The following is a 20,002-nucleotide window of genomic DNA, read 5'->3' on the forward strand; positions in this document are numbered from 1 at the left end:
GCCAAGGCGAGGGCTTTCTCGGTCGCGCATGTATGAGGCGGCGGTAAATAACTTGAGCCCCGTGCGTGCCCTCCCGCCAGCAGAATTAAAGTGTTTTCGCTAATGGAATTAGGAAGCGGCGCGCTTCCTTCCACTGGCCGCGATAAAAGCGGGGCCTCTTGGGGACGCGCGATCATCTTCACCGCCGAGCGAGTGACACGTTCCTAAATGAATCATGCAAATACGCCTCCCTTCTCACACCTAGACACGCTTGCTCGGGAGACGCCGAGCGAGCGCAGCCGGTTTCTTTCTGATCCGCACGCAGTTGAGAATGATTCGCTCTGGCAATTCAATCAATGAGGACATACTGGTAGCCGAACTCGTCTTTGGTAATTACCTTAAACAAGCACGAGTTGAACGACCTGCCTCTGCAGGAACAGATAATTCTCATGCAGCAACATTTTGACTCGTTATATCACAAGGCCGTTCTACTGACCTGTTTAGCAGCAGACAGCAGTGGCTGTCTGCTGCTGCCTGGCCCGTGGCAGACGACGGCTAACGTGCTACCGCAGGAAAGCCGCTGAAATGTTCGTTCGAGCCCTGCGGAGCAGTTTTCGAGGCGCGATTTTGCTTCGTCAGTCGCTAACTGGCCTTAATAATGTCGCGTCGGAATTGGGCAAAAAAAAGTAGAGAAAAGGACCATTATCTAAGGCGCAAAGCGCCCGCACGTTGACAGTTCATGTTGCTGAAACACGACTCATGCACACGGTGTGCTCAAACACGCGCGTAATTACCTCAGTTTCAGGTTTTGTCTGCGTGAAATTATGTATACGTGGTTTCGTAGGTACGTTTACGTACCTTCAGGATACTTTTGTTCGGCCAGCGTGTGAGATATTCCAACTGCCTGGGGCCAGGAACGCCTAGGAACAGGGTCGCTTCTGATCCGGGAATTTTACAGATGTGGTAGCTCATGCGCCGGTTGTGGCCGCCATGAGCAATGTTTCCACAAGTAGACAGTATTGATAATTTCAACAACGTACAAGGACGTGAAAAAAAGATTTTTAATTTATTTATTACAGTGAAACTGGTTGGAATTTGATGGCAAGTACGACCTTGATGGCACAACTGGGCAGAGGTTCCAAAAATAATTGTCCCCCCGCCTGATTAGTACCGTTAACAGTTTTATTAAAGTGCTAATTTTGTGTCTATATACTACGGGCGTCTGTATTCATTTGCGTGCCAGTTTTCGCAGGGAAGCAGTGTTGCTTTAACTGGAACACGCAAGGCACAGAAGACAGGGGCAAAAATTCGTGGGTTTTACGTGCCAAAATCACGATCTGGTTACAAGGCACGCCGTGATGGGGGAGTCCGGAATAACTTTGACCAGCTGGGGTTCTTTAACGGGCCCCCCAGCGTGCATGGGAAACCGGCGTTTTTGCACATCGCCCCCATCGAAATGCGGCTGATGCTGGCGCGATTCGGTCCCGCGACCACCCGCGATCAATGCGTCTGCGCATACTTTGGTCGCACTGGGCCAGCAGTGGCGGTCGGAGCAGGCTGGAAACAATATATATATATATATATATATATATATATATATATATATATATATATATATATATATATATAAGTGTGGCGCGTGCTTTGGCCAACGGCCGAAGATTGGCCAATCTTCCACACGCTTTTTCCTAATTTCCACCGCATAATTATTTACATGATTATTGTTATCTTCAAACCCTAGAGCCTCAGGAAGCGTGAATGTGCCCGCATCGACATCGGGATGGATACCACCACATTTTAGTATGAGGTGTTCTATTGTTTCTACAGATTTGCCACACACAATACACGTTTCTTCTTCGTCTTCCTTAAATTAATTTTTTTTATAGCTGCGTGTTCTAAGACATCTTGACCTAGATTCAAAGAGTAGGGCACTGCCTCTTGAGTGTTATCATAAAACGCTTCCTTCCTGATATGCTGTTTCCAGCATCTATATAGTTCAACACTATGCTTCTTTTCCATTCAATTTATTCAATTTTTACATTCCGCGTTTTTAAGCTGTCGTCTGATGCTCTTTTTCCGTCCTCTTGTCTGGCATGCTTACTGGTTAGCTTCCTAGTTCTTTTCCGCCATTGTGAGTCAGTGCTCTTTCTGTATAGGTATATAAATGCCTTAGCTGCCCACCTGTTATCGCCCAATTTCCTCAGCCGTTTTTCGTATAGGATATTACTCTGAGCTTCCCGTGCTTCGAACGATGCCCAGCCCATATCCCCCTGCACTACCTCGTTTGTGGTTTTCCCGTAGGCACCTAGTGCTAATCTTTCAACAGCTCTCTGATTCACTTCTAGTATCGACTGAACTTCTGCCCTTAAGCACAGGACCACATTCCTGAAAGTAAGCCTCGGCACCATTATTCCTTTCCAAATACCTCTCAGTACTTCATACCTGTTGTACCCCCACAATGCCCTATGTTTCGTTATCCCGGCATCTCTTCGCCCTTTCACTACGAGAGACTGTTCGAGCTTTTGCGTGTACAACTGCCCTTTGTTTTTCCATAACCCGAGATATCAGTATTCGGCCACTCATGGTATTTCATGGCCTTGTATTGTAAGCTTCTGATCAGTTGTATCGTTAAAAAATATCCCACTGGACTTAGCTGCGCCAGAACTGAAACCTAGACTGTCTCCTTCGTCTCTACAATAATTGACCAGAGTTTGCAAATCTTCCTGGGTATCTGGTAACAGTACAATATCGTCCGCATGCATTAAACCCGGTAGTCGTTGCTCAGCAACCTTTCCGCCTAATTTGTACGGCAAATGATACCCTAGATTGCTTCCTTGTAGCCTTCTTTCCATACTTATCATATAAAGCATGAACAGCAGCGGTGATACCCATGACTGCAATGAATGAATAGAATTTATTGATAGGAAAGACAGAGAGGTCGACCTGAGCAAGTGCGCTCTCGTCTGCTACTCTGTACTGGGGAAGAGGGAAGGGGAGTGAAAGTATTTATTTATTTTTATTTTCAAATACTGTTGGCCATCTTGGCCGTAACAGGGGGGGGGGGGGTACAGCTGGTATGCACATAGCGTAAAAAATGTAAACACTTTACAAACGAAAATAGGACATAAAGCAATGAATGTTGGAAATACAATGCGAAACAAATAATGAAATACAAATACAATAGTTCGGCTAAGAAATACATGTTTCTAACATTGTGACAGTGATATTGGAAGCAGCATAAAAGAAAGACTATTGTATGTATTTCTAGAATAGTGTGACAATGTTTGCATGGCACCACTAAGATTAAATTTCATAAAAGGTTTTTTAATGCTACTCGACTGCTACCGAAGATTTTAATGCTACTCGACTGCAAAACAGACGCCGGCAAACTGTTCCATTCCTTAATCGTTCGCGGAAAAAATGAATAAGCGTACATGTCCAGATATGCTTTTGGAATTGAGAACATGCAATGATTGCTTGATCTGACGTTTCTAGCCTGCCTGGGAGCAAGATAGGGCGTGGTTTCAATATTGAAGGGGCCTTTTGATAACAAAAAAAGAAATTTAAGTCGAGCTAACTTCCGCCCTTGAGCCAGTGGAGGCAAATTAAGCAACCGAAGCATCCCCTGAATATAACATAACACCCTGAATATAACAGGGCCCGGCGCCAAGCTCGGGCCGGAGCTATCATAAAAGCCCTTGCCCACGTACCTGGCGTCACATTTGTTGATGCAGCCCAATACTCCCATGGCACACGATTTGTGGCCGTCGCCACACGCGATGGAGCCCTACACCACGCCTGCAGCGTCACTACCCCCACGTCCGAGACGGCTGAAGAAGTGGCCATCGCCCTGGCCACTTTAGATCCCACCTGTCACACCATAGTGTGTGACTCTCGCTCAGCCGTTACTAACTTCAGCAAAGGCCGTATTTCTCCCCAAGCTCTTCGCATCCTCTGCCAGGCACCACACTCTAAAGACAGCATAATCTCCCTAACATGGATCCTGGCCCATGCGGGCCCTGTCCACCCACACCTCCCCAATCTCAACGAGGTCCCCCACTCCATTGCGCGAGGTCTAGTCAACCGCGTCGGAGTCACTGGAGATGAGTTGGACACCAGGGACAGTCTGACAACTTATAACGATCTCGTTAAGGCCTTTCACCTCAGTCGCCGAATCTTCCCCCCGCCTCACCCAAAGTTCAGCCGGGCGCAGGCTACCACCCTGCGTCTACTACAAACAAACACGTACCCTTCACCCGCCCGCCTCCACCTTATATTTCCGGACGTCTACACGACCCCCAATTGCCGGTGCTGTGGAATTCACCCGGCTACGCTTCCGCATATGCTATGGGAGTGCCCAGCACAGTACACCCAGACTAACACCACGACTCTCTCGTCGAGGTTGCATGAGGCTCCGCGGAGCTCAGCCCTCGACGACCAAACCTGGACGACCCAGCACGCCCGCGAGGCGGCGGCGAGGCAAGCCCTCGACGTCCCTTCGTGGGAGGCTTAGGCCCGGCCATCATAAAGTGCTGGTTCTACAATAAAAGTTTATTCCTCCTCCTCCTCAATGCGGTTTATAATTCCGGATTGAAACGGATCCCAAATGACACTGGCATACTCTAACGTTGGTCTAATGTAAGTTAAATATGCAAGTAGTTTGACGGGTGCCATTGCTAGCTTTAATTTTCGGCGAAGGAACCATAACTTCTTTTCTGCAGCTCCACAAATTCTGTCTATGTGTGATTTCCAACTTAAGTCTTTCGAAATTGTTAAACCTAGGTATTTTATCGTTTCAGCTTCGGTAAGAATTGTTGAGTTCATCTCATAATTACAGTCAATAACATGCTTTGTTTTGTTTGTAACTCTGGGCATGACTGATTTGGATTCGTTAATTTTCATTTTACTTCTTGCGGCCCAGACTTCTACAGCTTTAAGAGCTTGACCAAGTGACGCCTGATAGTTTTGGTTATTGATTTCACGATATAATAAACAATCGTCTGCAAATAACCGGATGGTTATGTCGTTACTTATGTAATGAGCAATATCATTTATGTAAACTAGAAAAAGAAGTGGTCCTAAAACGGACCCCTGTGGAACGCCTGAGGTTATTTTTAGTTGGTTAGATTTGTTACCATTTATTTCAACATATTGTGTCCGATATGTAAGATATGAGCGGATCCACATAACAACATGATAATTTATATTCATTTCCATTAGTTTAATTAATTCATTATGTACAACCAGATCGAAAGCCTTCGAGTAATCTAAAAATATAGCGTCGACCTGCTTTCTATTGTTCAAGGAAGCTGAAAAATCGTTGATCGTTTCTATCAACTGTGTGACAGTCGAAAGGTGCTGTCGAAACCCGTGCTGCAGAAGCTTGATGTGGGCGAGTTGGTTGAGCATACTTAATGAAAAAAGAGAGCGCTACGAAGACAAGGACGAAAGAACAACATGTACGACAGACAAGGCGCTGGTTGGGAAAACCAACCCGTGCTGGTTGGGAAAAAAAGCTTTCCTGTCTTCAAGGTAGGTGTAGATTGACTTTGAAACTATGTGTTCAAGTAGCTTGCAGCATACACACGTGAGTGAAATTGGCCGATAGTTTCCAATATGTTGCCTTTCACCGGACTTGTGAACCGGAACCACTTTTGCGACCAGCCAGTCATCTGGGACCCGTTTTTGTTTCAGCGGAGAACTAAAAATGATCTCTAGATAGTGCGCTACCCATTCCGCATATCTGCGCAGAAAGGCATTTGGTATGCCGTCTGGACCTACAGATTTCTTATCGTTAATTTTAAGCGAAAGAGCTACAATGCCTTCATGCGAAACCTGAATATTAGGCATTGGTGATGCGTACGGGGATTCTAGAGAGAGGGGAGAAAGACCATCTGCAGAAGGGTCAGCAAAGACAGATTGAAAAAAATCATTAAAACATACTGCCATACGCGAGTTGTCCGACACAAGTTCGTAATTAGCGACAATGACACTTGGAGCTTCGTTATTATGCGACAAATGGCGCCAAAAACGGTGCGGATCGTGCTTCACAAAATTAGTTAATGTCACGTCATAGTAATTTGTTTTAGCAGCAGCATATTTGTGCGCAATATAGAGCTTAGCGCCGAAATTTTATTATGATCTTTGACGTCTGTGTCTCACGGTTAATTTTCCGCTTTAAATGTATAATTTCGCGGGTTATCCACGGGTTCCGTTTATTTATTTTCTTCTTCCGAGTTGGCACAAATCTGTTTACGCAGTAAAAAACGATATCTTTAAACGCAATCCACATCGCATTGACGTCATCCGTCGAAGTGAATTCATCAAAACAGAGCGAAAGATGATCAATAATGCTTGTGTCATCGGCTCTATCGAAGCACAGAAGATGCGTAGTACTACCAGCCTTCGGGTATACAGCGGTAGACTTTATCTCCACATAATCTAGCTTATGATCCGAGAGGCCGGTTTCAACCGATACGTCGTATCTTCAAATCGCCCGTCTAGGAACACCAAGTCTAATACAGATCTTGATTTCCCCAACTACGCGTGTGCACTCATGAACTACCTATTGTAAATCCTTACTGAAAGCTATTTCTAGAAGTAGTTCACACTGGGCATCTTCGCGAGGCTGAGCGCTAAGCGTGGACCAATCAATCCCTGGTAAGTTGAAATCACCAGCAATGATTATGCGACAGCTGCGTTTTTTAAGGCTTTCTAAGTAAAGCTGCATATCTTCAAGATAGGAAATGGGCGATTTAGGCGGTCTATAAACAGTTCCAAGAATTATCCTTGTTTTATCTAGCTTAATTTCACACCAGATGCTTTCATGTGTTGGAATGCCAGTAATTTGCGCACAGTCAATATCGGCCTTGAATACAATAGCAACTCCGCCCCCACGAGCATCGCGGTCTCTTCGTATGATTTTGTAATTAGGTGGTACGAGCTCTTGGTCTTGTATTTCGGGCCGCAGCCACGTTTCGGTTATTGCAAGCACATGGGGATCGCAATTAGCCAGCATATATTCTAAGTCTCCAGTTTTGTTTACTAAACTTCTAGCGTTCAAATTGATCAAGCGGAAGGCATTCGAATCCCATTTTGTGTTCCGTCAGTCACCCGTACCAGCAGTAGGGCGTCTGTTGGGATACGGAGCCTGCACACGGCTGCGCCTTGATCGATCCCGCGTGCACACGTCACAGTGTGTCGTAATTCAAGCGCACGCGATGCCCGTCCTCCCTTTCTTGTTTCGCGGAATCCCAGAGCGTTTTACGCTTCGCCAGCGTTTCTTTTGAAAAATCATCAGAAATGGAGACGCCGCTGCCCTTCGGCTTCCTGCATTGTTTGTAAATTTTAGCTTTTTCCCTAGAGTCATACAACCTGAGAATTACAGGTCGAGGCCGGGCGCTCTTTTTTCCTATCCGATGTATTCGTTCCACGGTACTCAAGTTGACGCAAAGTTTTTCTTCGTATACACCTTCTAACACTTTCGCTTCAAGGTCAGTTAAGGATTCCTTCTCGCCTTCTGGTATTCCAAATACCACTAGGTTATTCCGCCTACTTCTGTCCTCAAAGCTGTCCATTCTTTCCTGCTGCTGCCGAAGTGTACTCTCTAACTGTTTTACTGTTTTAGACAATTGAGCAATTGTACTCGCCTGTTCTTTAAATATTTTAAGGCTGTTTTCAACCACCCTTAGCCGCTTGCTCATGCTCTCTAGATCTGATTGTATTGCCTTTTGGCCATCGCACAATTCCTTCAACATCACCTTCGTTTCTGGCCCAGGGTTCATTTCTACGTCGCCAGACAGCAACAGACATAAAGATGCAAACGAACAAAATCACTTCTGGGCACGGCAGCACAACAGCAAAGCGATTATCATTCTTGTAGCCATAAAAATTGTAATAACTAACCTGTTCAAGCAACACAAGGCGGTTAGACGACATTGCATACGCTGAGCCGCCGTGCCCACTGAAGCCGTAGTTTGACAGTGGCCGATTTATAGTGTCGGACGTGACTGCCGTCTCTTGCCGATGGTCTCCGTGTCCGAGAGTAAAGTTGATAGAACAGTCCAGTTCAATGCCGGTACGTTCCAAAGGTCCGATGGCGCACTGGTTCCACGCATGCGGCTGGTATGATGCGGCGATCAGCATCACCTGTTCAAGCAACAGAAGGCGGTTAGACGACATTGCATACGCTGAGCCGCCGTGCCCACTGTATTGGGATGGATGATGATGATGATATGCGAAGTGGTGAGTGCTGATGTACAGGGTCGTTCAAAATATGTGCGAACACGGCGAAGCGTGGCCGCGCTCCGCGGAGCGTCAGCGCATCCGGAGCGGTCGCGCATCGAAACAATGTGGCGCAGGCGCACAGGAGTCTGGAGGCGGTGCTTCGTGTCGTCTGCTACAGCGCGGAAGCGCACCGTGCTTGCTTTGCTGGGAAGCGCACCTGTGTGCTGGCAGCGCCCTGACGTGCCGAGAGGGCATTGTCGCATTTTACTGACGGCAGCGCGTTGTTGTTCCGCATGCGGCAACTCAGCAGCGTGTGTTTGCAGTGCAGCGTTCTCGGTTAAATGCAGGCGTTGTTTAAAATTTCTCAGCTCTAGTGTGGCTTAGTTTATGCTGTTAAATGCTCAAAAGCGGCTCACGCTAAGGGAGATGTCGACGTAGTAGAGGGATCTGGATCATTTCGACCCTCGGTGATTCTTACCATGCACGGATATAGCACATTAAATGACCGTCTTTCCTTTCGCCTCCATCAAACCAGGGCCGCAGTGGCCGAGATCCAACTTGGTTCCACCGGCTCTGAGGTCAGGCGCTCCCTACAGAGCTGGCGCAGCGAAACATTCTCAGCACTTGGCCGCACTCTGCAGGCGGCGTGAGGTAACGGAGCACAGCTTTGTTTTCTGTGCGTTCTTCCTAATTCGAATTAGATGTTTTAAGCAAGAGCTGCTAAACTGTGTGCACGGAGTTGGGTTCAGCATTGCTCTTCTTGGTCCATGATCAGCTAAAGCGGATGAGCCCGCAGATTGCTTGACACTACTTGGAATTTTACTTTAGAAATGAAAGAAATCACCGAAGCTCGTACGATTTTTAGAAAACGTATCAATGTAAATTTGTACAATCGTGTGACCTTTTCTTTACTCCAGACATCCTTACTTGCACCATTAAGAAGGCTGAACAACAATGTATTTGGTTGGTAGCTCATGACATAAGTCAAAGGACCCTGATCGTAGCACTGAAATGCCTCATTAGAATTATTTCTTCTCTGTTGCCGAGCCACTAGCGTGTTTTTCCTGTCTTAGCTGACGCTTTCTGCCAGCATCACTTTCTTCGAACGTGGTGTGCCGTAGCGTAACGCTAAGGGAACAGCCGTATGTAACCGCGCGGAAGGGGCCTAATCAGGAACAAATATTTATTGCAGGAAGCACATTTGCTATAGGCTTGCAGTCGAAAATTTTCGTCTCAGGTGGTGACGGTGGCAATAAATAGAACGCGGCGCTTGGGATATATGCCAGTTAAACGCTCCTTGCAGCAGGATACTTAGGGCCAGAGTCCTCATAATAAATGGCTCAAGGAATGAAAGCGACAAAATGAAGCGTTTGCACCTAGGTTGATTGAAGGCTTTAGCTGGAACCACATTCAAGATCGGCACACAGAATTCATTCACAACAGAAAAATCTTAGACGAAATAATTAGCTTTAAAGTTTCAATGCCTCTGCGGTCATTGTTGTTGTCAAACATAAAAAGCTTATTTCATTTACTGTTGTGATTGCTCATGCCAGACGGCCCACTGATATATACTGTTAGCAGTTTTTTGTGTACCGTTTCACAGTCAAGTTTATCGCGTCGAAAAGAAGTATTTGTTTAGTTCTCCATCACGAGATTGCTTAGTTTTGCGGATTAAAATACCAGGTGCTAATATTTTGCGGGGATGTGAAAACGTACAAAATGCGAGAACACATAGACATGGAACTCCCAAATGCCAAGAATTATTAAGTAAACAATCGAAAGATAGTGAACTGAATTGCAATTTCAAAGAAGCGCATTACGCATCGTATTACAAAAGCGATGCTCTGTCTTACTTGGCTGAATATTGCTGTATCAAAATGTAAACGATGAAAAACCCTACTCACAACCCTACTCTGCATAGCGAACTAAGGCTCCCGCTCAAGCATTGCACCGGTTGCCTTTGACTTTCTGCTGCCATCTTTCTTTTTCACTTAGTTTACCCTGAACCCTACGCAGTGTGTCCGGAAATATTATTTACTACTTCCGTCATAAGAGAGAAAAACATCCTACGTGCCTCACGCTCCCAGAAAAATGTGCGCATTCAGTTTGCACACAGTCGCGTTCATAACGCATCAAAAGTTTAGATTGTATCCTGCTATAGACGCCGAAGGTGCCGGTGCTCCTCATCCGACATTTTACACATAGTAGGAATACAGTACGCATTTAAAAATCGCCAACGTGACGAAACAAGCAACCATCTATCAGAACCGACAACTGGCGGGAGAACTACAACCCCGCACACCAGGTATCCTTTCATGGAGAAAAAAAAATTTGAGATCAAGATAAAGCATCTAATTGAGAACGCAAAACTGATTGTAGCAAATAAAATTCATTATCCACCCAGTTCGTTGAGGGTTTGCTCAGGCGTGGAGTTTTGTTTTCTCGTATGTGCTGCTCTTCAACGAGTTCCATGACCAAGGTCAGTGGCAGGAAGGTTCGCCTCCTGCATTTATGACGGCTTTCATCCTGTTCTGGAGGGACCTGTATAGGGATCTACAAAGGCTCGTATTGGACCTCAGCCACTCCCACTCCTCTTGAACAACAATCTATAGTGCGTGCGCTGAGAGGCCATGCAGCTGTCGACCGGTCATAGCACTCTTCATGATGCCCCAAACGTTCTCAATAACATTTAGGTCAGGAGAGTGAGCAGGCCATTCCAGCACTGCGATATCGCGGAGCTCAAGAAATGCAGCAACTCTTTTCGATTTGTGTATTGGGGAGTTATCATGCTGCAGAATGAAGTCGCCGTCCGGAAATGGTCCTCCTAGAAGGTACGGGATGAGCACATCGTCCAGGATTGAGCAGTAGGCCTCTCCATTGAAGCGGCTCTCAAGGCGAACCAGGGGTCCCAGGCCTTCGGCGGTCACAGCGCCCCAAACATTCACAGCGGACCTGCCGCTGGCAGCGACTTGCTGCATGTACTCAGGCATATACCTGCAGAAAACGAAAAAAAAACTTGTTAGTGTTGGTAAGAAATGCAGGTGCAACCGGCAAGCTATAAGGAACAAAAATATCAATTACTATCTTTTAGGATTGTCTAAAGGCCATTACCGGTTAACCTAACACAATCATACAAAAAATTGCGAACGAGGCCATTCTTTTATGAATTCAATTGTTTTGCGGGATCATCAAATATTCCGAGACTGAGGCAAAGCATGATTCCTACGTATGCCACAGTGTAAAAATTGGCTCTCTATCGGCAACTATTTCTTGATGAATGAATGAATGAACGAATGAACTTTATTTCCGTCATAATGGGGCCTCACGGTCGGGGGCAGCAATTAGAAGGGGGTGCCTCCCGGCCGGCGCTCAGCACCGGAGACCGCGGAGACATTCTTGTAGTAAGCTGTCTCCGCCTGACCGATGATGAGTCTTTGCTGATCCGGGTCCTGGCTACGGATCAGCTCTTCCCAGGTGGCAAGGTCTGGGATGCTTTGTGATTTAGCCCCAGGAAAATCCTGACACTCCCAAATTAAGTGATTTTGCGAAGTCATTCTGTGGGAGCTACTGCAGAGCTCAGGCTACCAGTGTCTTCATCGTGCAGTATAGAGTACGGAAAGAATCTGCTGACCTGAAGCAGGCCCTGCACTTCTTTGGAGTGAGTGACCTATTCCGAAGTGAGAGTGTTCTCCTATCCAATCTAGGTGTTACGGTTTTTTCTTCATACGTCATGAGAGGGTCTTTATTCCCACTCAGGGGCACTTCCAGATCAGCTCGGATGTATCATTCTCGAGCGAGGCTGTGAGCAGCCTCATTTCCCGGAATGCCTCATGACCAGGAACCCATATGAGGGAGACGTTCCTGCTTGAGGGGTATCTTCTTAGTAATTTGGCGGCTTGACTGGAGACCACCCCCTTACAAAAGTTGTGAACAGCTGCCTTACTGTCGGACAAGATGATCTTGGCTTTGGTACTGACGCACACTAGGGCAATAGCAGCCTCCTTTCCCACTAACGTATTCCTAATATTAATCGATGCTACAGTCACTTTTTCCTCATTTCCATATCTCTTGTTGAACAATATGCTCTGCGCAATTTAAATGTTCGCGCCAGCTTATAACATTCGATGTTAATAGATTTCAGCCGTAACTGACGCAAACTCTGAAACTCTAGTTATTATGGTTTCAGCGTTCATCACTGATTATAGCTTTGCCGTTATTTTAGAGAATTTCTTTATTTTTGTCGAAGTTTAACATGACATTTTGCTTAATGTACGCGCTTTGCAAAGCTGCAGTTGTTAGGCCACTGAAAAAATTATTCTAGATACTTGTTAGAACAAGCATATTAACGTTTAAAGCTTAATAACACTAAATACTAGTGCCTAAAGTGATCCTTCATTTTAGGATACAATTGCTTAAATGATTACTCTTACCGGCAGTTTTCAAGCCGCCAGACTCGCTGACGCTGGTCCCATCGGGTCATGAAAGCATATTCGTCAGTAAAGACCACCTTTCCCCAGTGCTCCTCTGTCCATTGCTGATGATCTCGGGCAAATGCCAGGCGCGTCCCCTTGTTCTTCACGCTCACAAGTGGCTTCTGTGCAGCTACTCTTGACCTGAGGCCAGCCGCGCGCAGGCGACGCTTCACTGTTGCGTTCGACACACCCAGAAGCCCGACAGTGTTCTTAATTTCTGTCGCACTGGCAATGGGCTTGTCCACAGCGGCCGCAACGATGTTCATGTCGTCGTCTTCATTGGTGACATTGGGACGGCCTGTCCGCGGATGATCCTTGATTCTTCGCTGCTTTCGGTATGCCCGAACGATCCGGTTCACGGTCGAAAGTAGCCGATTTGTTAGCATTGTTATCCTCCTCTGAGAGTATGCTTGGAGGCTTAGCGCTACAATTCGCCATCTTTCGCACTCCGGAACACGAGACATCGCTTGCTCTACCAAGGTTCGGCGAAAAATGCACTACTCGACTGTTACACCGCTTTTATTACTGAGGCAGCATAAGAAATAAGCAAGAAAAGAAAGAAGTGACATCACTACTTTTAAAACTGATAGCTTGACGTTCGTAAGCCGATGAACATGAGGAATGTGCTGTGGATCGTGCTTTGACAAATCATCCGAGAATCATTCACTAGTACGGAGCAGTCGCTTAGCTTGGCACTTATTTGCAGCAGCTTATTAGCCGCGCCAGCGGATAAGAGATTGCCGTGCCCAAGCTAGCTCCCTCTGCCAGTTGATACCCTTCCATAGGACTGAACAACGCGCTGCAATCAGTAAAATGCGACAGTGCCATCTCAGCACGTCTGGGTGCTGCCAGCACAGAGTTAGGTGCGCTTCCCAGCAAAGCAAGCACGGTGCGCTTCAGCACTGTAGCAGACGACACGAAGCACCGCCTCCACACTCCTGTGCGCCTGCGCCACATTGTTTCGATGCGCGACCGCGCCGGATGCGCTGACGCTCCGCGGAGCGCGGCCACGCTTCGCGCGTTCGCACATATTTTGAACGACCCTGTACATGAGACAGTTGCCTCGCTAGAGCCGCTCGTCGAGCTTGGTGTCCTGCAGGAACTTCAACAATACTTTTGTTGCACGCATTGAAATTGCAGTGTCAGGCCATGGGCCGAGGATAGCTTCCTCCGACAGTAGTTGTCTGCCAACGCTGGCTAGGAAACTGTCTAACGTCCTTCGCTCCTGCATATATGCTGGGCAGTCGCACAGTATGGGTTGCGCAACTTTGCCGTATTCCTTTGTGTACCTCGACAGTTGTCGTACTGTTAATTACCTCCCATCTTATTTCAACATTATTTTCTCTATATATTTTCTCGAGTGGGCTCGGTGACAGCAGTGCCGGCAAGATGCTCACCCGCATATTTTTTTTTCGTGCAGCTTCTCGGCTGCCTGGCTGTTCCCGTTGAGTGCTGTGCTGCTCCCTTCGGCTGCAACATTTCTTCGTGCCCAGCTGGCCACAAGGTCGGCACGTGCAGTGCACTGACGATGCGCGTCTGAACTGCCCTCTCACCCTGTGTGAGAGCCCTGGCCCGTCCATCGGCGAATCTGGCGACCCCCTGCACGCCTTTGCCTACGCCTCGCTGGATCAGCCGGCCGTCAGCTGTATCCGCGCTGCTGTTACGTCGTCTACCAAGGATATAAAAGCGTTGCCCCCAGCGCCCTTCTACAGTGGGCTAGGTGACAGCAGTGCCGCCAACATGCTCACCCGAATATTTTTCTTCGTGCAGGTATGTTACCGCAAAGGCGCTCATAGCATTAGATCCGACGATAGATTTCTACTGCTGTTCCCATGTCCACATGATGTTGTTTCCTATTCTTTACAAATTATGTATTGCTTGAGTCGCCTTCTGTTGAACGGTGACGTGGAAATGAGCCCCGGCCCTCCACAGAAAAATCCTGGTCTTCACCCTTCCCCCAAAATTCAAATGGCTTCGAGTAGCCTTACGAGATCCGCGGCAGCCGCTGTTTCCACGTCACACGCCGACACTACGGCCGTTGATGCTAATGACACTTTGTTGCCAAAATGCTATCTGAACTGTTAGATGGGCAGAAGCGATTAGCTCGTGACATAGCCGACATAAAGTCATTCCAGAAAACTGTCGACGAGCTTTTTGAACGTCTCGATTCTCGTGTGACTGCGCTTGAGTTTTCACCACCGGAAAAGTACGACATCTTACGTGCTCAACTTGATTCCTTGACTGTTGCTGTGGCGCAGGTGAGTAAGAAAAATGATGACCTGTAAAATAGATTTCGTCGCAATAAATTAATCTTATATCGCATCCCAGAAGGCCCAAATGAAGATGGGGAGGACTTACTAAACAAAGTGTCAAATGTCATTTCAGAGAAATTGTCGATCCAATGTGCAAGAATCGATCGCTGTCATAGGCTTGGTAGGGTACGCGAGGACCGTCCACGTCCTGTTATTCTGAGAATTTCGGACTACTCCGAGAAAATAACCATACTAAAAACGTACACAAATTTAAAGACACTGACTACCATGCAACCGAAGACTTCACCCTTATGAATTCGTGCACTCAAAAAAAAAAAAAAACTTTGGGAAGCGTCCCAGGTATATCGCAACAATGGCTCTGAGGTGAAGCTTCGCTCCAATTACATTCTCATCGATAAATCTCGGTACGTCTGGAATGCTGATAAGGATGCCCTTGAGAAGGACCACAGAGAGTCACCCAAACGCACAGCCCGACATTCTACAACGTCTTCTGTTTGACCTCCTAAACACAGCCATGAAAGCTCTCGATTATGAATATTAACGCTAGAAGTGTTATAAACAAATTTCCTGACTTCTTGTCTATTGTGTGTTCGCACTCCCCACATATTGTGGGCATTACGAAAACGTGGCTTCACAATGGCGTCCATGATTCAGAATTCACTCCCCCAGGCTACGTGGCGATACGAGCGGATCGACAGGATAGTAAACGCGGAGGGGTCGCTCTTATCGTTCGATCTGACATTAAGTTCTCCGTTATGAAGGCGCCAACAGAAACTGTATCTGTCTGGTGTAAAATTTTTCTTAATGAACAGTCAATTGTAATCGACATTCTTTATCGACCGCCAGCTTCATCTGTCGATGTATTCCACATCCTTAATGATTATTTGAACATACAAACATTCAAACTGTGTAATCTTATTTTGATGGGCGATTTCAACGCTCCAGGTATTCATTGGCCATCATTTACGCTTTCTGGTCGGGATACATCCATCTGTCAAGAATTGGTGAACATTTTCTTGTTCTTCGATCTAAAGCAAATTGTTAACGAAGCAGCAAGAGGTGACTCGCTGCTTGACTTGGTCTTTCTCGGTTCAAATATTTATCAGTGTGGTTTTGAATGTGATATTGTTGATGGAATTTTGGACCACAAGGCTGTAGCAGTTACTATTAACTGTCCTGTTTTCGCGCCGCTGCCGACTTACACCACGTTTCCTGATTTCCCTCGCGCTGACGATATTGCTATCACTGATTTTCTTGCTTCTTCTCTTGATGCATTTCACATGATTAGTCACATGGGTGACATCAACGAACTAGTCAGCAAATTTGAAACTATTGTCACTGACTGCATGCAACGTTTTGTTCCGCTAAAAACAAAGAAAAAGAACCTCAAAGTACCCTGGATAACTCGTGATATCCTTCACGTATCACGCCGCTTAGGACGCTTCAGGCGCATGAAGCGTTTGTGAGACCCTGGTAGTGCTATCAAGTTTCGTAGGGCAAAGGAAGAACTGCGAGTAATTACAAAATCGGCAAAAGATCGTTTTTTCAGTGTCGAGTTAGGAAAACTTCTAAAAACTAATCCTCGCAAATTTTGGCGCTCTGTCTTGCCAAAAGAGTCTACATCGGCGTCTATAATCGTCGATCATGAAACAACTAATGATCCAACAAACAACTAATGATGAAATCTGTGTTTTCATCAGATGCCCGCGAAGTTCTATCCTTTGACCCTCCTAATGTGGCAACCCCGATTACTGATATCATGATCAATGAGCATGGTGTACTGAACCTAATGCTACAGTTACACTAAAAAATCGACCGGTCCTAATGGTATACCGAATTCTTTTCTCGTTCGTCATTCATTGTGGTCTGCTCGCTACCTAACCATTATCTTTCTAGAGTCCCTCAATACCGGCATTGTTCCATCCTCAGGGAATCTGGCCAAAGTACATCCATTATTTAAATCTGTTAATAAACAGCTCTTATCTAATTATAGACCTATTTCATTAACTTCATATTCATGTAAGATGCTGGAGCACATCATTCACAAACATATAATGGAATTTCTGGAATGTAATGACATGCCTTCTCACTTTCAGCACGGTTTTAGGAAAGGTTTCAGCACTTTCACACAACTAGTTGAACTCTCACACGACATTCTCTGCGCCCTTGATATCGGCACCCAGGTCGACACTATATTTATAGATTTTTCCAAGGCTTTCGATACTGTACTGCATTATAATCTCTTAAAGCTTAACATGATCTTGAAAAATGCTCACTTGGTTAGCTGGATTGCCAGTTTCCTTTCTCATCGGTCACAATTCGTACGTTATAATTCAACTAATTCTTCTTCTGTTGACGTGTCATTTGGTGCACCCCAAGGCCCTCGGTTCTTGGTCCTTTACTATTTCTACTACACATTAATGACTTACCTCGAAGCATCACTTCACACATACGCCTTTATGCAGACGACTGAGTTTTGTGTCGCGTGATTAACACACCATAAGATCATCTTGAACTAAATTCCTCATTTGTCAGCTTCTGTACCTGGTGCAACACTTGGCAAATGAAAATAAATTTTACTAAAACTGTGATATTATCATTTTCTAATAGTGCCTCTCCTTCATTGATCAATTATACTTTCAACGACTTATACTTGCACAGGGTCTCGGAATACAAGTATCTTGGCTTCATATTTACCACTAACATGTCCTGGTCAAAATACATTAATTTTATTTGCACTAAAACAATCGGGAAGCTCGGGTAATTCAGGTGCAATTTCAACAATTCTCCAAAGGAAACTAAGTTACTAATGTATAAAACTTTAATTCGCCCAATCCTAGATTATGCTTCTCCTGCCTGGAACCCTCATAAGCTGTGCGACATTAACTCCATTGAGAGCACACAACAAAAATTTGTTAGGTTTATATACCGTGGCTATGATCACTATTTTTCACCCTCTCGTGCCTTATCTACTTTGAACCTAACCCCTTCATACATACGCCGTCACAATGAGTCATTGAAGTTTCTGCATGGCATCGTCAATTTTTCTTATCTTGTCTCACATCCAATATATATTCCTTCAGATATTCCTCGGTCAAATAGGAGTCACCATGGCCTTAATATTAAGCCTTACTTTGCTCGATGTAATAAATTTAAATGCAGCTTCTTCCCACATACTACTGAATTCTGGAACTTAATTCCTGGAACAATTAGGTCACTGCCATTAAACGATTTCCTGTTAAAAGTTAACTACACCTGATATTATGTATTTTCTTGTTGTTACAGTGTATTGACTCATTCTCGTTTTTGTACTGACTCTCAGTGTTGCTGTTATATTGAGTTTCATTTGTGTCATCTGCATTATTTATTGTGAATTTTAATATGTTATTGTTTACTTGTTTTCTTTTTGTATGATTTCTTTCTGTCTAACGCACTCCTGCAATAACCCCATAAAGGGGCTGCAGTATGTATAAATAAATAAAATAAATAATTCCTGTCGGAATGATCAATTACCTCATGACCGATACCTCCATCTTTTAATATGTTCCACAGGAGTTCCCTGTTCACGTTGTCATGTATGCAACGCTTATGTCCAGGAAGGCTAAATACAGGGGTCTATTTTCCGCATTAGCTATTTCTATGCACCGGGTAAGCACGAACAGGTTATCATCTAAGCGCCTACCACTTCTGAACGCGTTCTGAAGTTCTCCGAGTATACTATTACATTCTACCAATGACTGCATTTTTAATTTCACCGCCTGCATCGCCAGCCTATATATAACTGATGTTATCGTAATTGGTCAGAACGATTTTATGTTCGTCTTATCGCCTTTCTCTTTATAAATCAAATTCATTTTACTGTGTTTCCAGCTGTGCGGAATTTGCGTATTTGTTATGACTGCCTCCATTGCTTCTATCAGCGTTTCCTTGCTGCTTGGGCCAAGTTCATTAATTACCTTAATTGGAATTTAGTCTATCCCTGCGGACGTGCATTTTTGAACATTTGCTTTCGCCTTTTCCCAGTTAAGATTGATCAGTTCTAAGCTGGTTTTCTATTGTGCTATCCTCTGTGGCTCCCTCATCTGGGGCGATTACCCCATTGTCTTTCCTAAATGACTCAGCTATAACTGACCCGCAATGTGCTTCACAGCGTCATCTCCCTCTAAACAATTTCCCTCGGCATCGTGAATCTGTTCCTGCTTTCTGTGATTCGCTTTATCCGGCCAGCTTATACAGTTCCAGAATTTTCTTGACCCCCCTTTATATGCATCGCGAACTCCAGCCAGCCAGCGACCAGAGGCCTGCTTTGTTTTAGTCTGGACGAGGATCTGCACTTGTTTCTTTTGTCGATAAGATTCCCATTATTGGCCTATTTCCTCTCCAGATAAATGCGCCCTCTTTGGTTCTGTGTGTTCCCGTGATGCCAACCGTCGTTGTTCGATGGCCTTACTAATTTCCTTATTCCACCAACTTCGTGGCTTCCTCTTTCCTCTCCAGCGGTTTACTCCTTTTGCTTCTTTTATATTTGTACTAATGAGTAATTCTAACTGATTATAATCCCACTTTTCCATGTGATGTTTCTCTATTGCTTCCTCTGTGCCGGCTGCTATTTGCTCTATTTGTTCGTCATGTGAGCAGGGCTCCCAGCTGTACACTAATACGCTTATAATCACTTCCGAGGCTGTACTACCCTCTTCGTCTATATCCATTTATGCGAGCATGCTATACATCCCCTGCGACATTAAGCAGTAGTCAATCGTCGTTTGCCTGTTACGGGATTCCCACGTGATTTGTCCCTTACACTTGGTTTGTCTATTTACTATAGCTAGTCTAGCATCCACTTCCCGTTACAATCTGTGTATCCACCCAGATCCTCGATGTGACCATTCATGTCACCCCGCAGAATAATATCGGCACCTTCTCCAAACTGCTTTATATCGTCATTGAGACACTTCACTAGATCCTTGTTCTCTTGCCTGCATTTTTCCCCTGTGCCTAAATAAACTACTCCTGGCCATGTCTTTTTACCGGCAATTGTACCTGATACCCAGA

General features: G+C 45.5%; 1 long non-coding RNA gene across 7 annotated transcripts in view; it reads left to right on the forward strand.

Annotated features, from left to right (window-relative positions):
* Positions 1–20,002, forward strand: part of LOC142586037 (uncharacterized) — a 415,255-nt gene that overhangs the window by 237,255 nt on the left and 157,998 nt on the right. For all 7 annotated transcript variants that reach the window (XR_012829185.1, XR_012829184.1, XR_012829187.1 and 4 more), the window contains one exon: positions 14,098–14,447. This is a non-coding gene — a long non-coding RNA (uncharacterized LOC142586037). The remainder of the gene's footprint in view (positions 1–14,097; positions 14,448–20,002) is intronic.

This window comes from Dermacentor variabilis, chromosome 6, assembly GCF_050947875.1.
Source record: "Dermacentor variabilis isolate Ectoservices chromosome 6, ASM5094787v1, whole genome shotgun sequence".
Classification (NCBI taxonomy): Eukaryota; Metazoa; Arthropoda; class Arachnida; order Ixodida; family Ixodidae; genus Dermacentor; species Dermacentor variabilis.